Consider the following 7,695-nt stretch of genomic DNA (forward strand, 5'->3'; position numbering starts at 1 on the left):
GGACAAGGGGAAAATGAGAACCAAGACCTGTCATGTAAAGGTACAGAATCCCAATAATGAATGTAACTGTATTGTACACCTAGATTGTACCAAAAACCTCAATTTAAAAAAAAAAGTCACTGTATTGGCATGTGACCTACACATATACTTTAAATCATCTCTAGATTATTTCTAATACACAATAAAATGTGCTATGCAGAAAGTGGTTAAACTGTATTGGTTCAGTGATTATAACAAGGAAAAAAAAGTCTGCAAGTGCTTAGTACAGACACAGACATGACTGGGCTAACTACAAAGTACAGGTCTGTGGCAACAATATACCCTTCTTCCCTGATATTTCCTGTCCAACTTTAGTTGAATCTGTGGATATGGAACCTGCAAATACAGAAGGTTGACTTGTGGTGGGATTTTTTGTTTTGTACTGGGGATTGAACCTGGGGCATTTGCAGTGAGGTACATCCCCAGCCTTTTTTTTCGTTTGTTTTTTGTTTTTTCAGACATGGTCTAAGTTTCTCAGGCTTAACTCCAACTTGCCATTCTCATGTTTTTTTTGTTTTTTTTTGGTACCGGGGATCAAACTCGGGACCTTATGCTTACAAGGCAGGTGGCAAAACCACTGAGCTAAATCCCCAGCCCCAACTTCCCATTCTTTTGTCTCAGTCTCCCAGAATGCTGGGGTTACAGTCATGAACCACCACTCCAAAACTGCATGTGTGTGTGTGTGTGTGTGTGTAAAATTACAGCCTTGTCATATACTACTCTCAAATCTCCCCCAAAATCCTGGACCCTGGACCCCAAAATCCTGGAACCTACAACTTTGGGCCAGTTAAGCATGCTTTCTACCACAGGCAACAGTCTCAGCCCATAGTTTTATTCTGAGACTCTTTGAATCACTTTGAGACTGTTTCTAGGCTCTTAATATCTTACTTTAGAATATAAGAATGACATGGCTTCTTGGCCTTTTGGCTAAGATCAAGTGTAGAATGTAAGAATGAGAATACTCTAATATCTAATATAATTCTCTGGAGATACAGATGGCCAGTATTTCAGATGTACATACACCTGCAGTTTTTTTTTCAAGGTCTAGGTGACATTTTCTAGTTGTTTCTACAACACTTGCTTTATTGTACTCTTTAGTTCATGATAGGCTTATTCTTATAATTTGCAAAGAAACTTCAGCAAGCTACAACTGGAAGGTACTTTAATTTTTCTTTTCTTTTTCTGGTTCTTGTTTAATGAAGGCTCAACTACTTGAAATATAAAAACTCACTGAATACAAATGGAAAAGTGACATGTATTATATCATATTGCTTTTCGTTCATCTTTGTGGTTTAGTGTATTTGCTCTCCATGTTTTTCACCTATAAAATAGACAAGCTAGCAGAAAACCTGGGAAAGAAAAGAGTTGCCAAAATATCAAAATTTTTCATGTGTTAAAAGTCCTATTAGCAGACAAGCCCAGACCTAGCAGAAAGTCGAATATGAGATAGACAGTGAAGTAGTCTGTAATTGTACTCTTATTTTTAAGCATGTGCGCCTGACTTAGGTTGATTTATTAAATACCAGGATAAAGAAAAGTGTCAGAAAACTAACTAAAGTTCTATGGGGTCACAAGTCAAGATGGTATTGATCAATACTAACAGATTAAGTTATTGCCTAGTATATCGATAAATTCAAAATATCTAAAAGAAAAAACAAAAACATTGGGCCAGGGATTTAGCTCAGTGGTTCCGGTGCCTGCCTTGCAAGCACAAGGACCCGAATTTAAAACAAACAAAAACACTTGCTTTATGATGACCAGGTTGTTAATGCCCGGTTTTGTACTAGCTTATAACTGGACTTTTAAGTGTCAGAAGGTGGTCTACAATGACCTCTAGACTTTCTTCTTTATACTGTACTTAAACAACTATACTTAGATCATCACCTTTCTATTATAATTTATGTTTTCTCTTTAAGTGTCTTGCAATCTGCCCATAAGAGGCTCATTTATCACATTTTAGCCCACACACTCAGATTCCTGGTACTAATACTCCTGTTGATATTTTGTAGTGAGGGGGAATTTAGGAAATCTATAAATCTAGAGCTTAAAACATGCAGATTATTATTCAGAAAGTTCAATGTTACTGTATATAATCCCAATTCCAACCTTGGAGATCTTTACAGTCTGTGCTTTCCCATTCAGACAGACTTTATTTCCATACTTTAGCTTCCCATTTTTAAGCCAATCCCCATTCTTCAAAATGAAATATTCCTCCAGTGTGCCAATGTGACTAAATTCTTATATACAGATCTCTGTTAAAGTCTTTTAAAGGTCAAAATACATTATAATCACTATTCTTTGTTTCTATACAAACTTACCCCTCAAAGAACTACCATAGTTTAGCCAATAATTTATTCTACTCAGAATAATTATTACCATTTCTATTGCAAATTCTTTTCAGTTCACCATACATTTATATAGTAACATTATGTGCTAAGTTAATAATAGGGAGAAAATGATGAATATGTCTCCATTCTCCAGAGTATAATCTCCACCCATAAGCAGCAAAATTTTATTATTTTTTTTCTTTCAAAACTCATGGGTGGATATCATATATTAACTACTGATTTATGTAAAGAAAATTAAGAAAATTACATTTACTGGAACCTGTCAACCAAATCACTTGGCCTGACCTCTTATTAACAAGAATGAATCAAAATATAAGAAAATAAATTCATAGTAATTTGATTATATAAAGAAATTACAGAAAAGTATGAGAGAGGGAGAAAGGGAAGAAAAGAGGAGTGAATAGAAGATGCTAAATGGGTAAGGGGTACAGTTGGATTCAAAGAATAATTTCCAGTGTACTGCAGAGCTGTAAGACAATTATGACTGACAACAATTACAGTAGACCCATAACTTACAAACTGGATCAGTTCCCAAGGGCTTGTTGTAACTCAAGTTGGTTGTAAGTCAATACAGCTGATATCTGGATGTTTACCTGGGCACACGCTATAGATAACAAGAGGCAGATATATCTTCCATTAACCTTGTTAACCCAAGTTGTTCATATAGGAGGCCAGTTGTAATTTTAGGGTCCACTCTAACTGAATATTTCAAAATAGCATTAGAGAAAATTTTGAATGTTCCCAACACAAAAAAATTGTATATCTGAGGTGGCAGATATAAAATTGCCCTGAACTGATCAATATACCTATATTCTAAAACTATTGAAAAAGCACCCTGTACTGCATAAATCTTAATAAGCAGTATGTATAAATTAAAAATAAAATATATTTTATTAAAAAGTAACTGCAGGGCCGGGGATTTAGCTCAGCGGTTCGGTAGCCTGCCCTGCAAGAGCAAGGACCTAAGTTCAATCCCCGGTACCAAAAAAAAAAGTAACTGCAGGAAATATTTTCTTGGTTTCCTACAGGAGCTTCAAGTCTTCCACCTTCTGTATTTAAATGCGCTCCTTTGTAAAATAACAATTGATATTCACAGAATATCAGCAAAAGATCTTCAGTCACCAGGTTTTTTTTAAGGATTCAGTAAATTTCATTTACTAAGGCAAAAAAGGAGATTATTAGTGTATTTTTAGTAAAATTTCCAATTCTCTCCTATTTAACTAACTCTTGGAAATTCTCTAGGCACATGCTGAATACAGTCCAAACACCCTGACCAAATGTAGGCTGACTTTAGTCTACCTCTCAAACTTCTCTAACCACTGTCCTTCACCACTTGAAATTTCTGCTCTGTCAATATCAGCTTGCATGTTCTCCCAAGCCTTGATGCCTTTACACATATATCTCACTTTGTGGGGCACCTTGCCCTCACTGTTCACCGAAAGGATTCCCTGATCCTTCGGTCAAATGGATGAACCAACAGAACTGTCATCTTCTTCATGAGATATTTTCTGATTGCACTACCTTCCATGACATGCTTATGCTTTGCACTGCATCTCTACTACATACAGTATATACTACTCTTACTATAGGAGGCACATTGAAGACAGAATTTCAGTGTTTCTTTTTCTGTCTCTTGCACCATCCTGGTTCAGAAAAGTATAGGCCATCCTTATATATCTTTTTATCTATATTACTTAGTGTAACAACTGGCATACTGAAGGCTTTGAATGGACATATTTCAAATTGTGATGAGTTACACTGAAACATAAAAGTTGGATTGGGGATGTAGCTCAATGGCACCATTGCCTGCTTGGCAGGCCCAAAGCCTGAGTTCAATACCCACTATGGAGGAGGAGGTGAGGAAGTATTCATGAAACAAAAAAGTTAACCTGCAATGTGAAAATCAAATTAAAAGCATAATAATATTCAAGAGCATTCTAGTTGCTTAATATTTTACTGTAAATTTTTTGGGGGGTAGTACCGGGGACCGAACTCAGGACCTTGCACTTCCAATGCAGGTACAGAGCCACTGAGCTATATCGTCTAAAGAGATAGGAATTTCACCATGTTACCCAGGCTGGCCCTGAATGAATTCCTGGGCTCAAGGGAAGTGCCTGCCTTAGATGCTAAGACTATAGGTATACAGCACCACGCCAGTTTACAAATCTGTCTCATTGATTAGAATAGATCAGTGGTTCCCATATTTTTTAATTTCATGCACTAGTAAAATTTCCAAGGAATTTTTGGGAAATGACAAACATCAATTTACTTTGTAAAGTGAAAATATAAATACAGTCAAAGAAGCCTTTTTTTTCTTTTTTGAGACAGGGTCTCACCCTATAGCCCAAACAAACCTTGAACTTGGTGAGATCCTCTTGCTTCAGTCTCCCAAGTGCTGGGATTACAGACATGTGGCCTATCTATTCTTATTATCCTGTTATTTTACATAAAAATCTTTTAAAGGTTATAAGTGAAGAATGAAAGTTCTTTGGCCAGGCCTGGTGACACATGCCTATAATCCTAGCACTCCGGAGGCTGAGGCAGGAGGATCGCTGTGAGTTCAAGACCAGCCTGGGTTACATAGTGAATTCCAGGTCAGTCTCAACTACATATATAGTGAGACGCTGTCTCAAAAACAAACAAACAAACAAGCAAAGTTCTTTGAATTAAATAAGCTTAACCTTATGAATAATTTTCACTGAGTCTAGAATACTCTTTGCACTTCACATTACTTGTTCTGATGCTTTATTGTACCAATTTTGAAGAGTGTTTTAGGAATTAGAATATTCTTAGGGCCAGGTATTTAGCTCAGTGGTGCCGCACTTGCCTCGCAAGTGCAAGGTCCCAAGTTTGATCCCTGGTAGTGGGAAAAAAAAAAAAAAAAGAATATTCTTAGCATTTCTTTGCCTACAAAATCCTCAGGAAGAAAAAAACTACTTGACTTTCTGTTAATTTTCAGTCTACCCATGAGAAAATATTGAGAGTGCCATCACTACTTATCTTGTCAGCTTCCTGCCATAATATATGTAGAGAAACTCATATTACTTCTGGGCGCTCTTGCAAAATACTTCTTGAATTTTCTTTTGCATCTACCATGCTTTATAGAAAGAACTTTCCTCTGCTTTTTGGGAAGCTTACTGCTTTTAAAAGTCATTTTTCTAGGGCTGGGAATTTAGCTCAGTGGTGCCACTGCCTGCCTCACAAGCACAATGTCTCGAGTTCAACTATATCAGGAAGTTTGGGTGATAACCCAGAGATTAAACCAAGGACAGTCCAACAACAAAAATTAAAATGAGAAAACACTCAAGCAAGACACTAAGACAGACTTCCAGTTCACCAATGGCAAACAGTAGGACAAATGAGGATGAAAAGGCCAATAGTGAACCACCAGGACATCCTGAACTCAAAGCACAGGAAGTAACAAAACAGATCAATCAGGCTCTAGAAAAATTCAAAACAGAAATAATTTCCCAGATAACCATAGAGATGGTGAGCAAAATGAAAGACATGATTTGAGACTCTAGAGCAGAAACTGACAAAAAAATAGATGAGCTCAGGACCATGATAGAAGCCATGAAGGCCCAGCATAAGAAAGAAATGGAAAAAAATAAACGCCCAACATAGGAAAGAAATGGAATCCACAAAACAGATTCAAACAGATATCCAGGAGATTAAACACTCTATTGAAAGTGTACGCAACAGAATAAAAGAATGCGAAGATAGAGTCTCAGATAAAGAAGATAAGATGGCAGTTAGTGACCATGAAAAGAGAGGTCTCTTAAAAACAGTAGGGGATCATGAGAAATCAATCCAGCAACTCCTAGATGATACAAAGAAGAATGACACAAGACTGATAGGAATACATGAAGTAGCAGGAGAAAATACAAATGACTTAAAAAGCTGTTCACAGAATGAATGACAAAAAACTTCCCAAACAGAGGGGAAGAATTTGACATACAGATAAGTGAGGCATATAGGACCCCAACTAGCCACAATAAAAAAAAACTACATCTAGACATATAATAATCAAGATCCTACAAACCCAACAGAAGAACAAAATACTAAAAGAGAATCTCCAACCTAGACTGATGTATCCTGCAAAACTCTCTTTCAAAATGGATGGGGAAATAAGATACTTCCAAGACAAAGAACACCTAAGAAACTACATGAATACCAAACCAGCACTACAAGCAATTCTAAACAATATCCTAGAAAAAGACAATGAAGGTAACAACACCATGAGGCCCAACAGAGCAAATCAAATAGGCAAGGCAAGAAACTAAAAGGAGAAGGTGAAAAAGTAAAAAGAGTCAACAAAGGCCAATAACAGGACAATAACAAGTCAGTACATATCAGTTATAGCCATCAATGTCAATAGCCTCAACTCACCAATCAAGAGAAATAGACTGGCAGAATGGAATAAGAAGCAAAATCCAACAATATGTTGTATATAAGAAACACACCTATTGCAAAGAGAAGCCCATAGACTGAAAGTGAAAGGATGGAAAACAATTCTCCATGTGACAGGAGCCCAGAAAAAAGGCAGGGGTAGCAATCTTATTTGCAGACAAAGTAAATTTAAAACCAAAACTGATTCTAGTAATATAGATGTAGGACAGTACAGTATCATACCTCTGTGAATGTAAAATATCTTGTACCTGCTTTATGATACATAGTAGTGACCATGCTTTATCAGAGCTATTTTTAATGATGTTACTCTAGAATGTTCTGTCTCCAGATGATGATTAAGATACTAATAAAAATAAAATGGTGCCAGGTACCACAACAGCAACAGAACTTTGCTGTTTTCTGGGTATTATTCTTCTCTTTGTTTTTTTGTTTTTGTTTTTTTAATGGAGTGTGCTGAATGTCTATAATTTTGTTCAGATGACTGCAGAACCTGGAAAAGCTGTTGCTGCTATTGATGCATAACATATTGCTAGTATTGGTCTTTTTATATAAATATAAATATATATATAATTTGAGTGGGTTTGATTACAGAAAATAATAAAGTATGCTCTAAAAAATGAAAAAAAGAATAATATAAGACTACAAGAGCAAGAAGCAACTTAAATATGTTCAAGGACCATTTTCATCTTCAGAATTAAGGATTATTTTAATTTTACATCGTTGCCTTTTCTCTTTTACTTTCCTTTTTAGTTTTATTTTAGGATTCCCTATTTTTAATGTTCATACAGGGATTTCTTTAACTGAAATACCGAATAGTTTCTCTAGTGTGAAAAACTATAATAGTACACAGGATCCTAATGAGATAATTAATAATGTGAAATAGGAAGTAAAGGGTTAA

The 7,695-nt window shown here is 35.9% G+C and overlaps 1 pseudogene; it reads left to right on the forward strand.

Annotated features, from left to right (window-relative positions):
- The first annotated feature begins 946 nt into the window (after window positions 1-946).
- LOC117284292 lies at window positions 947-1,092 on the forward strand (annotated as a pseudogene).
- The last annotated feature ends 6,603 nt before the right edge of the window (window positions 1,093-7,695 follow it).

This window comes from Fukomys damarensis, unplaced genomic scaffold, assembly GCF_012274545.1.
Source record: "Fukomys damarensis isolate Sample0158 unplaced genomic scaffold, DMR_v1.0_HiC HiC_scaffold_35, whole genome shotgun sequence".
Classification (NCBI taxonomy): Eukaryota; Metazoa; Chordata; class Mammalia; order Rodentia; family Bathyergidae; genus Fukomys; species Fukomys damarensis.